Source organism: Hyaena hyaena, unplaced genomic scaffold (assembly GCF_003009895.1).
Source record: "Hyaena hyaena isolate Hyena2069 unplaced genomic scaffold, ASM300989v1 scaffold_19, whole genome shotgun sequence".
Classification (NCBI taxonomy): Eukaryota; Metazoa; Chordata; class Mammalia; order Carnivora; family Hyaenidae; genus Hyaena; species Hyaena hyaena.
The window spans coordinates 5,491,059-5,505,079 of NW_024080651.1; the positions used below are offsets into that span (position 1 = coordinate 5,491,059).

The window sequence follows — 14,021 nt, forward strand, 5'->3', positions numbered from 1 at the left end:
GGGGGAGAAGAAGGGGGGAAATGGTGGGGGAAAGGGAGAGAGGCAAACCATGAGAGACTCTTGAATGCTGAGAAGCAAACTGAGGACTGATGGATGTGGGGGTGAGGGGGGAGATGGGCATGGAGGAGGGCACTTGTGGGGATGAGCACTGGGTGTTATATGGAAACCAAATTGAAAATAAACTATTTGTAAAAAAAAAAAAAACAGGAAAACAAACAAAAAGAAAAAGAAAATTGAATAACCAAAAAAACTTATGAATGCTCTTCTTTTTTTAACTGAGCTATAATTCACATACTATCAAATTCGATTTATAGCTACAGTTCAACAGTTTTAAGTATATTAACAAGGTTGTGCAACCATCTTAATTCTAGAACATTTTTATTACTCCAGAAAGAGAGTTACTGTCTGTTACCAGTCACTCCCCATTCTTCCCTCTCTCCAACCCTTGATCTACACTCTGTCTCTATGGATTTGCCTATTCTGGGCATTTCGTATCAATGGAACCATACTACATTTGACCTCTTTATCTGGCTTCTTTTAGTAGGCATGATGCTTTCAAGATTCATCTGTGTTGTAACATGTATCAGTGTTCCATTCCTTTTTATGACCAAATAATATCCCTTTGTATGGGTATACCACATTTTGTTTATCCATTCTTCAGTTGGTGGTGCTTTTTTTCCCACATCTGGCTATTATGAATAATCCTGCTGTGAATGTTCATGTACAGGTTCTTGTTTAATACTTGTTTTAAGGGTTTTTTTTTTCAAGTTTATTTGTTTATTTTGAAAGAAAGACACAGAGTACATGAGTTGAGGAGGGGGCAGAGAGAGAGGGAGAGAGAGAATTCCCAAGCAGGCTCCACACTGTCAGCGTAGAGCCCTATGTGGGGCTTGAACTCACTAACTGTGAGATCATGACCTGAGCTAAAGTCAAGAGCCGGAAACTGAGCCACCCAGGTGCCCCTCTTGTTTTAAGTTTTTTTAGGGGTATATAATTAGGAGTGGAATTGCTGGATGATTCTATGTTTAACTTTTTGTGGAACACCCAGTCCATAGTGGCTACACCTTTACATTCTCACCAGCAATGTGTAACTGTTAGAATTTCTCCATATCCTTGGTAACATTTGTTATTCCCATCTCCCCCCCACCCCTCCCTTATTTCATTATTGTCATCCTAGTGGGGTAAAGTGGTATCTCACTGTGGGTTTGATTTGCATTTTCCTAATGACTAATAACAAGATGTTGAACATCTTTCCATGTGCTTGTTGACCACACAAAAAAAGTTTATTTGTTTGTTTGTTTGTTTGTTTATAGAGAGAGTGAGGGAGGGGCAGGGGGGATGAGAGAATCCCAAACAGGCTCCACACTGTGAGTGCTGAGCCTGATGCAGCACTCGAACCCACGAACCATGAGATCATGATGTGAACCAAAGTCAGACAATTAACTGAGCTACCCAGGTGCCCTGCCCATTTTTAAATTGGGTTGTGTTTTTTGTTGTTGAGTTGTAAGAGTTCTTTATACAATCTGGTAGCAGATTTTTTATCAAATATATGAGATATTTTCTTCCAATCTATGGATTGTGCTTTCACTTTCTTTTTTAAAAATTTTTTTGTTTTTTATTTATTTTTGAGACAGAGAGAGGCAGAGCATGAGTGGGGGAGGAGGCAGAGAGAGAGGGAGACACAGAGTCTGAAACAGGCTCCAGGCTCTGAGCTGTCAGCACAGAACCTGACGTGGGGCTCGAACCCATGAACCGTGAGATCATGACCCGAGCCGAAGTTGGACACTTAACCGACTGAGCCGCCCAGGCGCCCCTCACTTTCTTTTTTTTTTTTTAAATATTTATTTTAAATATATTTAATATTTTATTTTTTTTACACAAAATAAAAACTTTTATTATTGTCTGTTCATCTCTTTTTTTTTTTTACAAATAGTTTATTGTCAAATTAGTTTCCACATAACACTCAGTGCTCATCCCCACAAGTGTCCTCCTCCATGCCCATCCCCCCTCCCAAATATATTTAATATTTTAAAAATATTCTTTTTTAAAAAAAAATTAGTTTATTTTTAAGTAATCTCTACACCCAACTTGGAGCTTGAACTCAAGACCCCAAGATCAAGAGTCGCAAGCTCCAACAGCTGAGCCAGCCAAGGACCCCTACTTTCACTTTCTTGATAGTCTTTGGTGAATAAAAGATTTTAATTTTGATGAAGACTAGTTTATTTGTTTTATCTTTGGTTGCTTGTACTTTTGGTGTCACATTTTGCATGTGTATATCCAGTGGTCCCAGCACCCTTTGTTGAAGAACTATGCTTTCCCCATTGAACGGTCTTGGAATCTTGTGGAAAATCAGTTGTCCATAGATATATGAATTTACTTCTGGTCTCTCAATTCTATTCCATTGACATATGTGTTTATCATTATGCTGGTACCATGTTGTTTTGATTACTGTAGCTTTGTGAATTCTCTCTACTTTTATTATTTCAAGTGTGCTTTTGAGTACATTTGTGTATTGTGGTATTTTGTATTTTCCTTTTTTTTGGAACATGTACTTCTTCGTGGATCATTTGCATTATCAGTACCCTTGTCATTTAAAGTCATTATGAAGGGTTCATTTTATTGCCTTGCTGTGCTATGCTTCTTTTGTTAAGCTTTTATTTCACCCTATTTCCTGGGTTGCTTTTAACTTTTCTAGATAGCCTTGTTTGCACTGTTTCTTCTGGATCCAGACTCATTAGCTGTCAAGCCCCACCTCCTGGATGTCAGAGAATGCTAGCTGCTGTTTTTATTTTTTTTAATTTTTAATTTTTTAATGTTTTATTTATTTATTTATTTATTTATTTATTTTGAGAGAGATAGAGACAGCATGAGCAGGGGCGGGTCAGAGATAGAGGGAAACACAGAATACGAAACAGGCTCCAGGCTCTGAGCTAGCTGTCAGCACAGAGTCGGACACGGGGCTCAAACCCACAAACCATGAGATCATGACCTGAGCTGAAGTTGGACACTTAAATGACTGAGCCACCCAGGCGCCCCAAGCTGCTGTCTTTAGATCATTCTCACAGAAACTCAGACCACTCCCATCTACCTCAGCTCAGACCCAATACTTCCTGCCAGTTGTGAGTTGAATTTCTGGGGTAGAAGCCCTGCTAAAAAAAAAAAAAAAACCTCTTTCTTGAAGCAGAGCTCTCCAGAGGTGAAGGGTGGCACCAACCTTAAAATCTGCTGTATCTTATTTGTAAATTACCATTCCTGAGATGTCATACTGATGAGACACATGGGAAAGAACCTATCTTTTGAACTTTTCTCATGCTGCCAAAACAAGCATTTACATGTGCTGTTTCCATATTGCATTATGTCCCTGTCTTTAGAAAGGAAGAGCTTCCAGAGATTATGGGATTTGTTCAAGGTTGCCCAGTGACTTTACAATGCTACTAGGAACAACATTCATCCCCCACTCCCATTGACCCCCTTCTCATCATCATTACCACACACTCCCTCCCTATTGGGCAACAGAAGATAGGATTTACTTCTCAATATTTTCCCCAAGAGAGGTTTCAAGTTTCTTCTTCCCTGCTTTGGTAAATAACACAGGTAAGGAGCTTCAGTGAATAGCTTGGATTCATTGAACCATTCTTTGAAGTATCAAGATCATGGGCTCTGGCAACAGATCTATGAGAGAAGGGAAACAGGAGAGAAAATATCTATAGCCTCAATGTGTTCTGAACTCTTTAGGAATTTTGGATGAGCAGAGATGCTCAGTTTCCCCCCATAACAAATAGGGTGTCTTCTGTAAAACTTGACCATAGTGGTTATTGATCAAGTTGGAATTTTCAAACATATGCAAAAGTAGAGGGAATAATATAATGAATTAGCAGGTGCCTGCCACCCAGCTTGTGGAATCATCAACATGTGGCCAATCTTGTCTTAGCTCTACTACCATTTACTCCTTTTCCCCACCAGATTATTTTGAACCAAAGGCGGTGTATTGATCAAGTTTTCAGTTTCTAGTTGTTGTTGAAGCTATTTCCCTTGAATACTGGAATGTGTGCTCTCATTTATATTTCTTTTAGCAATTTTATTGAGCCTGACATTCTCTGAAAGTGTTTTGTTTTGTTTTGTTTTGTTTTGTTTTGTTTTGTTTTGTTTTGTTTTGCACTGGTAGAATCACAGGAGTTTTCTGGCCTCACACTCTCTTCTTTTGTGTCTCCCATCCCCAGAGTCCTATGAACCTGTCATGCATTCACTTTGATCCAAGTGCCTAGACCTCCACTTACTTATTTTCCTAGTTCACTAACACTAATGTATGAGGTTAGAGACTTTAACAGTCTTTGTCATTAATTACTCTCTATGCAGTGCCTGGCATGTAATAGGTGCTTAATAAATAGTTGTTGATGACTAAATGGATGAATTCCATTTGGCTTTCCACTAACCTAAACCTCACAATCAGCTGTTTTAACAGTGCACTTGTTTCTATGTATCTTTTTTTTTTAATGTTTATTTATTTATTTTGAGAGAGAAAGAAAGGCAGTGAGAGAGGGAGAGAGAATCCCAAGCAGGCTACGTGCTGTCAGCACAGAACCTGACATGGGGCTCAATCTCACAAACCATGAGATCATGACCTGAGCCGAAATCAAGAGTTGGATGCTCAACTAACTAAGCCACCCAGGTGCCCCTGGCTCTGTGTATCTTTTTTTTTTTTTTTTTTAACTGTTAATTATTTTTATTCCCTTCACAGAAAACACTAGAGAAACTTCGAGCCAAAAATACATGCTGACTTTCTACGAGAAGTGTTAAATTTTTTTAAATTATGTGTGATGTAACATAGACAAAGTTATTAAAATCAATAAATTTTTATTTAAGAATTTTAACATGTGATTCCTTCCACAATCACCATGGTTCCTCCGAGTCAGAATCACAATCTTCAGAATAGCCCTTTTAAAAAGAGCTTTTGTTCAATCCACAGTTGTCTGTGTATCTTAATTGAGGAGAAAACTACCTGAACCTCTTGAGAAGTAGTGTTTATCCTTGACCGCTTGTCTAGCTGAAGAATCTGAATTGTCCTGGCTCCCCCTGCTGGTCTCTCCCAGGTAGTTGCATACAGGTGCCTCAGATGGCAAAGGATTGGAGCCAGAACCAAGTTCTGCCAAGGAAAAATAGAATATTGTTGTGGAGTGCCCTAGCCAGTCCAGGCAGGTCTGAGGAGGAAGAGAGCAGCTTGTTGAAAACAGTTCAGGGAAGTGCAGTTTTCTGTATAAGGGGCAGGGATGGTAGCCCAATACCAGCTAAGGTCAGAACAGGTCTGGAGTCTACAGCACTAGAACTCCACAAGTATCACAACCACATGGGCCCATAAATGAGCTGGTCATTAGGTGGGGATCAGCCTCTACATTGACAATAGTGATGTGCTCCTTCTCCCCTTATGACAAAGCACCCTGAGGTCAGACATAGTCACCATTCAGGCTGAGTGGCTACAGAGTTTTATTTTGGCTTCCTGTGAAAGTTGAGGCAAGTGGGGTGGTGAATGTAGATGGAAGTGTCCCTAGAGTTCATGGTCATATGTTGGATACATGACCCCATCTCCTAACTCTTAAGACCAGTAACATCTCTATAGAGTTCTGGGTATATACTCCTCCCTCCACTTTCTATAAATACAATAAATGCCTGACATCTACCTACTCCTTATCACATTTCTTGGTTATTTACGTGTATTTGTCTTTTCCACAATGCAACTTCCCAAAAAAGTGGCTTGTAGCAGACTGCATCTTGCCAGACTCCAGCCAGTCACAGACATCAGGAAGAGGGCTAAAGATGGCCAGACACTAGGGGCAAATCCCCTCCTCTTCTCTCCAACCCTATATCCCAAGTGCCAAGGTAATTACACTTAAAGTTGAACATGGAAGTAGGCTTTTGTTACCCTTCAGGACCTAGAAGAAAGCATGTGACTTTCCCCAATACACAAGGAAAGGAACCCAATCCAGAAGAACCCAACGGCATGAAAATTGCCACTGGACTTGGTAGGTCATTAAACAGAACGGTTTAGAAGGAATTAATTTCTATACTAGATGTTGGGGACGTAGCAGCAGGCAAAGCACATAAATATGTAACATGTCAGGGGTGCTAAATGCTAAGAAAGAAGAATAGGGCAAGAGTGTGTTGTTCTAAATTTGGTGGTTGGGAAAAACAACTCTATTGAGGTGAGGGAGCAATCCCTGTGATTATCTGGAGAAAGAGTATTCATGGCAGAGGAACTAGAGAGTGCAGAGGCCCTGAGGCAGGAGCATGCTTTGATTTTGGGAGGAGCAGTGAATAGGTGGAGTGGCTGGAGCTAGGTGAGTGAAGGAGAGAGCAAAGTAAGAGAGGAAACCAGTAGCCAGATCATATGGGGCCTTGTACACCTTGACAAGGACTTTGGGTTTTTCTTTGAGTGAGATGGAAAGCCATTGAAGAGGTTTGGAACCAAAAGCAATGTGAACTGACTTAGGTTCGACAAGGCTCACTTTGGCTGCAGAGACTGATACAGGAACGCAAGGGTGGAGAAGGAGAACTCACTAGAGGACAGTTGCCAGAGAGAGGTGAGGTGGCTTGGACCAGGCAGTAGTGGAAGTGGGAAGAGACTACTGAATTGTAGATGTGGTTTAAAAGTACAGTCAGCAGGGTTTGTTGATGGGTTGGAGGTGGGGTGTGAGAGGAGGAAGGGGCCATGGCTGCCTGCAAACATTTTGGCCTGAAACACTGGAAGAATGGAGTTGCTCTTTACTGAGATGGGGACTACTGGGAGAAGAGCAGATAGGGGCAGAATGGGAGAATTCATCAGTTCTGTTTCTACTTATTGCGTGAAATACCTATTTGATCTCTTAGTGGAGGTATCCATTTCAAATAATAGTAGACATTCCAAATAATAGGCTCCCCAAAGGAATAATAATAGCTAATACCATTTACATAATGTTTTACAGTTGACAATGCTCCCACATACATTATCTTATTCTGTTTCCACATCACCCACATAAGGTAGTTTGTTTTCTTTCCATTTTACAGGTAAGGAAACTGAGATTCAGAAAGGTTCTGCACTAGAGAGCCAGTGTTCGAATGTTGCCTCACAGAGGAAGGTGGCGTTGAAGAGCAGCAGTCAACCAACAGAGAGACCACCTCTTCCCTGAGGCTGTCAGGGAGGAAGACCTTGGCCTCCCTAACCCTGTCCCCAGCCCTCTCACAAAAAGGAGCCAGCACAGAAGTGTTCCCCTTCCCTCCCCTCAAGCCACCAGAGCCATGTCAAGCCACCAGAGCCATGGCCAGGTCTAGCTTCCCTGGGAGGGGCAGGGCAGGAGCTTTGAAGGGGAATTTGAGATGGACATTTCAAAAATGAATATTTTTATTTGTGTACACATTTAAAATTAATCTTAAATACCAGAGGGAGACTATTCTAATTCCTTTTTTTTTACAAATAAAATATAATTACTTTTATTAAACTAGACAGATTAACAACAAATCAAGTTTAAAAAAATTGTCCTGAAATCTTAGTACCATGCGAATCTTATCTTACATTTTTTTTTTTTTTTACAAATAGTTTATTGTCAAGTTGGTTTCCATATAACACCCAGTGCTCATCCCCACAAGTGCCCCTCTCCGTGCCCACCCCCCCCCCACATCCATCAGTCCTCAGTTTTTGTCAGCATTCAAGAGTCTCTCATGGTTTGCCTCTCCCCCTTTCCCCCACTATTTCCCCCCTTCTTCTCCCCCATGGTCCTCCGTTAAGTTCCTCCTAATCCTCCTATATGTGCAAACATATGATATTTGTCCTTCTCTGCCTGACTTATTTCGCTCAGCATAATACCCTCAAGGTCCATCCATGTTGCTACACAAGGCCAGATTTCATTTTTTTCTCATTGCCATGTAGTATTCCATGGTATAGATAAACCACATCTTCTTGATCCATTCGTCCGTTGATGGACACTTAGGCTCTTTCCATGTTTTAGCTATTGTGGAGAGTGCTGCTATGAACGAGACTATTCTAATTCCTGAAGGTAGCTGAGAATCTGTAGCATCCATCATTAAGCTACCCAGTGAGAAAAAGGGGTTTGACATGGCATCACTGAGGGCAGCCATTGAAAAAGATTAAAAAAAACAAAAAACAAAAAAACCCTTCAAGTTTATATAGGATATGATACCCAGATAAACCAGTGGCAATTGCATTTGCTTCCAGCCTTTCTTCCATGTATCTTTTTAACATTGTTCAGATCTTACCAGCTAGGCAATTTTGTTTTTCCATAACCTGCTGTTTTCTCATCACGACTTAATACAAACATTTCCCCCCATGGTCTTAAACATTTTTTGTAATCATAATTTTCAAATGGCTGTATATTAACCAACCACTTAGGCTGCTTCCACAATTTATATACTTTTTAAAAAATGTTTTATTTATTTTTGAGAGAGAGATAGAGACAGCATGAGCAGGGGTGGGGGTCAGAGAGAGAGGGAGACACAGAATCTGAAGACAGGCTCCAGGCTCTGAGCTAGCTGTCAACACAGAGCCCGACACGGGGCTCGAACCCACAAACTTTGAGATCATGACCTGAGCCGAAGTCAAATGCTTAACCGACTGAGCTACCCAGGTGCCCCACATCTTTGTGCATTAAGCTATTTAGGGTTACTTTGCTAGATATCTCCCACTGAATAGAATTATTGGTTTAAAAGATAGAAACATTTTTAGACCCTTGATAAATTCTAATAATTTTCCAGAAAAGTTCTGCCATTGGCATAGGAAAGTAAGAGCAAGCCTTGGAAGATATTCTTGTTCTAAATCTCAGGCTTTTGTTTATTTATTTGTTTTTTCTGTGCTGGTCTTCTTGTGAAATGGAGACAAGTGTATGTGTCATGATCACGAGAATCAGAACCGTGTCCTCAGTAAATAGCAGCGGTGCTTGTTATAATGAGAGATTTACAGAATTCCTAGGAAATTGTCTTTGTTCAGTCACCCACACTGGCCCCCACATTGGAGCACAGTATGCCCTGACCAGTTCTTCTCCTCCATCTGATGGCTGGCAGACTTTTCCCAGCAGCTCCTACAAAGTCTGAAATGGCCCTTTTCTCCCTCAGTGACATGAAGGGATTTGTCACTTTGATCGTCAGCTCGTATCTGGACTTCAAGGGCAAATTTGTCCATGTCCTTTTTTCTCTGAGCTCCCTTGCTCCTCCCACACCCATTCGACATCTTCAAGTCCTAAGGGTGCTTCATGGTCCTAGTCTGATGCCATCTTCTCAGACCTGGCCGGCACTTTATTCTTCTCCAAATCATCAGAGCATTTATTTCCCTTCACCTCTCACATTACATTCTCTCTTATGGTACCTCCATGTGTGTGTATGTCCCATGTCCTGTACTACTTTGTATTCATAAGATCCTTGAGAACAGGAATTGAGTCTTTCTCAGCACACAGCAGCCACTCAGAATTTCTGTTCCATGAATTAGTGGTTGCTCAGTGCCAAGCACTATTCTAGGTATTGAGAATGCAGAAATGAATTATCTTTGCATGAATACCATTTGCAAAGAAACCTGGCCTCATATGGGGAGATAAATTCATAAAAACATGATGCAGAAGTAGAAATATGTGCAGAACAGGGAGATGGCCCAGAGGGAAACACAGTGGTGGAGCCCTGGACTCCACAGTCTGGCAGTTCAGGACCCCAGTCAGCTCTGGCAACGTCACAGCTGTGTGACATTGGTGGTTACCTATTTTACTCTGGGTCTCAGAATAAATTAGTACCTACCCCACAGGATTGATGATAACACATAAGGCCTCTGGTGTGGTGTGTGACACATGGTAGTGATGTAATAAATAAAAACTGGGGCACCTGGGTGGCTCAGTTGGTTAAGCATCCAACTTCAGCTCAGGTCATGATCTCACAGTTCGTGAGTTCAAGCCCTGCTTTGGGCTCTCAGTTGTCAGCACAGAGCCCGCTTTCGATCCTCTGTCTCCCTTTCTCTCTGCCCCTCCCCTGCTCTCTCTCATCACACACACAAAGAAAAAGAAGGAAGAAAACTGTCTCTCTTCTGGAGCAGGGAGGGAAAGCTATGCAGACAAGGGGCCATCTGAGCTGAGCTTTTGAATAAAAATTCCTCAGGTAGTCAAGACATAAGGACTTTATAGGCAGAGGAAACTACATGAATAAGCAAATAATTTTCAGCATCCAAAAGTGGAAAAAAAAATTAAATACAGTCCTGCCACTCATGGAGTTTGTGCTCCTTAACATGGACATGAAAGTAGTCAGCAGGCTCAAGGCAGGGATTTTGACTCGGAAGAGGAGAAACTCAGGAGAGAATGCCCTTGCAGGAGGGAGAGAGATGTCAATAATCACACAGTTTCCTTTTCAGTTGTTGCTACAGGCTTTGACCTCTGCCTGGTATAGACAGGCCACAGGGTAGGGCACCAGATTTGGGGAGGGCAGAAGACTCTCCCTGAAGCAAAATAAGTTATTTTCCTGTTGTGCCCATCCACAGTGATACAAAGAAGCTTTATTCAGAAGCACCTACCTCCGGGGCGCCTGGGTGGCTTAGTCGGTTGAGCGTCCGACTTTCGCTTGGGTCGTGATCTCGCGGTTCGTGGGTTCGGGCCCCGCGTCGGGCTCTGTGCTGACTGCCAGCTCGGAGCCTGGAGCCTGTTTCAGTCTGTGACTCCCTCTCTCTCTGACCCTCCCCTGCTCATGCTGTCTCTCTCTCTCTCTCCTAGAAATAAATAAAAATTTAAAAAAAAAAAAAAATCGTTACAGAAGCACCTACCTCCATACTGCCTTGTCCTCCAAGAAAACTTGTTTTGTTGGGACAGATTTCTTCTCTTAGATAAATATTTGTCATTTCCTTGCACAGCAGTTTAGTAAGAGCTGCAGATCCAGACATTATTGCTCTGCCCTCCTCTCTCTACCGCTAGTGCGAACGGCTTCACAGGTTATAAAGGCACCCTCCACTCTTGGAGAGGTGCAGAGGAGAGCCAGAGGTAGCCACGGGGAAGGTGGGGAGCTGGCTGTGTAAGGACTAGAATTCTGGAGGCCCTGCTGCCAGGTACTCAGTGGCTAGGCATGATTAGGTAAACTGGAGGAAATTCCACTAGCCCGCTTTCTCCAGGGCCCAGGATAGATTTTAGAGATGTTGCTGATAACTTAAGGGCCAGTTTTAGGTAACTTTAGGGTGAGTACTGACTATCGTCACTCAAATGTAAGATAGGGGCTATTGAATTTCCTCTTGCAAGGGGCACTCAAGAGAACTGAGAAATTCTGAGTTCACTGCCCACGCCAGCAGCCATCACTTCATCTGAGTCCAGACCTTCAGAAAAGCCAGAAAGCAGATAGATAAGCCCCCAGAAGAACTGGGGCAGACAGCAATGGGATTCATTCACCACTCCCTCCAAGTCCTTCCTTCTGCCAGCTCCCTGCCCACCCTCTTCCCTTTGTCCTTCCTCCTCTACTTCTAGCCCCAAAAGGAGACTTAAATGAAAACAAAAGGGCCAGGAAACAGGACAGGTGACCCGGGAAGACAGTTCTTGTTCTGAGCACATTAGGCCCCTCTTTGCATAGGCTCTGAAGTTCTCAGAACGACCTTGGTTTGGCAATGTGGCATTGCAGTCTACATGGATCGATGAATTGATCTGCAGACCAAGAAATCACAAGTTCTGTGTGTCAGATCAGCTTCACTCACATGAACTAGGAGCCCGTGGTGGGCTGGGACCCCAGTCTGGGTGAAATCCAAGATTTGAAATCAGGGGAGGACCTGGAGAGATGAGCCTGGGCGGTGGTCAGCAAACTGTAGCCTCAGGGACAAGTCTGGCCGGCCGCCCGTTTTTGTACAGCCTGTGAGTTATGAATGGTTTGTACCTTTTTTTAACAGTTGGAGACAAATCAAAAGCAGCAGAATGTTTTGTAACATGTAAAAATTGTATGAAATTCAAATTTCAGTGTCCATCAACGAGTTCTGTTGGAGCACAGCCATGCCCATCCATTTATGTATTGTCTGTGCCTGGCTGCTCTTACACAATGGCAGAGTTGAGTAGCTATGACAGAAACCATATGGCCCACAAAGATGAAAATGTTTACCCTCTGGCTCTTTACAGAAAAAGTTTGCCTACATTCATTCTTTGAGGGTGTGGCCTGGTGAAGGAGATAGTGCAGGTAAACTAAAAGGGAGCTTTGTTTTCCTAATGTGTTCATAATGGATCAGTCCATGTAACCGTTCCAGCAGTTTTGTGAACAGGAACTGTTATCCTTGTTTTCCACACTAGGAAGAGGAGACACACCTGCCAGAGGTCACCCAGTCAGAAAGTGGAGGCACTGGGCTCTGCACCCAACTGTCTATCCCTGGAGACCACAGTGAACAGTGGTGAAGACCCAGGAGAACAGCGGCAATGGAGGCTGTGAAAAGGGTGAGATTCAGACGCCCAGAGCCATGGAGGGAGAGCCTCCCAGGTAGATGGTGTTCCATGGGTAAAGGCCTGGGGCTGGAAATGAATGGTGCACACTGAGAATGGAAGGAGCAGAGTGGGGAGCTCCAGTTGGACAGGACAGCTGGAGTCAAGCCATGTCACTTCCCAGTGCAGGGTAGCCGTGAAGAAATAGTCTGGGCCTAGGCTCAGGTCCTCAGTGCACCTCTTAAAGCTATGTGTTTGGGGCAAGTTGCTTAATTGTAAAAATAGTGTCTACCTCTTTGGGCAGCTGCAAGGACAGACTGAAGCAATGTGTGTGAGGTGTTTAGAAGGGCACCTGGCACTCAGTAAACACAACATGTGCCATTATTATTGAGGTTATTGTTGTCAGAAATTGGATGTGTTGAAGGTTGGCATAAGTAAAGGCCTGATACATGAAAAATGAAAGCACAAGTGGGGACTTGTGCTTGGGGCATACCAAGTAAAAAATGTGGGATGGAAGCAAGTGAAATACAGAGGAGGGAAGTTGCTGTGGAGAGTTAGTTTTGGGGGTCCCTCCAAGGCTCTAGAGGGACAAAGGCAGACAGCAGAAAGAGAGGGAGTCAGGGAAGGGCTTGAAGTTCACTGTCACCCATCGGGAGCCTGGCTTTGTGCCCAGCACCTGGTATACATTATTAATCCTCACTACAACCCTCTCAAGTCAGTCCTGTCACTCCTATTTTACAGATAAGGAAGCAAAAATTTGGAGAATTGCCAGAATTATAAAAAGCATCTCAGAAAGTATGTTCTGAGACTGGCCACAGCCCCAAAGGCAACAGGTCCCCAGGTCCCACTTTTGGCTATCAGTGGTCAGATTTCTCAGTAGCCCTACGCCCCAGGGTTCTTTGGTACCACAGGGCTTCCCTCACCTATGCCAGGGGCAGAGATAGGTGATCACTGCTGTGGAGAAGTGAGGCCAGTGCCCAGTCTTTGCCCAGGCCATCAGGCAGTGGCTAGACAGGCTCCTGGTGTGACAGCTCTTCCTGGGTGTCACAGTCCCAAGTGACTTGGGAGTGGGGTGCAAGACACCTGAGAGGGTCACCTAAGCATGAAGAGTGCTTACCCACACAGGGCCTCTGGGCACTCCTTCCAGCACTGACCCTGACTTCCTCCGTGGCTTTTTCCTGTTGCACTGTGCAAGCCCTTGTCCTAGGGTCCTAGCAGGGTAAGGGCTGCTCTGGGCTGAGCGTGGTAGTAGACATTTACATGTGTGTCACATCGAAGTCACTGGAACTTGGGAATGAAGGCTCTGGGGTCAGAGGACAGACCTGAGTTTGTATGCTGGCTCTGACACTTCTTATGTGGCCTGGGACAGGGGTGAGTGGGATGCCTCTACCATTCTGAGTGTGTTTGCTGGTCTGCAAGTGGAGGATGGTAATGGAACCAACCTCACAGGTTGTGCTGAGAATTTAGCACAGAAAATGTTAGCTCATGATGGTCTCCCCTAATCTTCATGCCTGAGGGTTTTTTGTTTTTTTTTTTACAATTTTTTAACGTTTTTTATTTATTTCTGAGAGAGAGACAGTATGAGCAGGGGAGGAGCAGAGAGAGAGGGAGATACAGAGTCTGAACCAG

The 14,021-nt window shown here is 43.4% G+C and overlaps 1 long non-coding RNA gene across 1 annotated transcript; it reads left to right on the plus strand.

Moving 5' to 3' along the window:
- The first annotated feature begins 4,884 nt into the window (after positions 1-4,884).
- On the plus strand, positions 4,885-13,119 carry LOC120227903. The gene is made up of 3 exons (XR_005527363.1): positions 4,885-4,972; positions 5,184-5,186; positions 13,108-13,119. It is a non-coding gene; the product is annotated as an uncharacterized LOC120227903 (long non-coding RNA).
- The last annotated feature ends 902 nt before the right edge of the window (positions 13,120-14,021 follow it).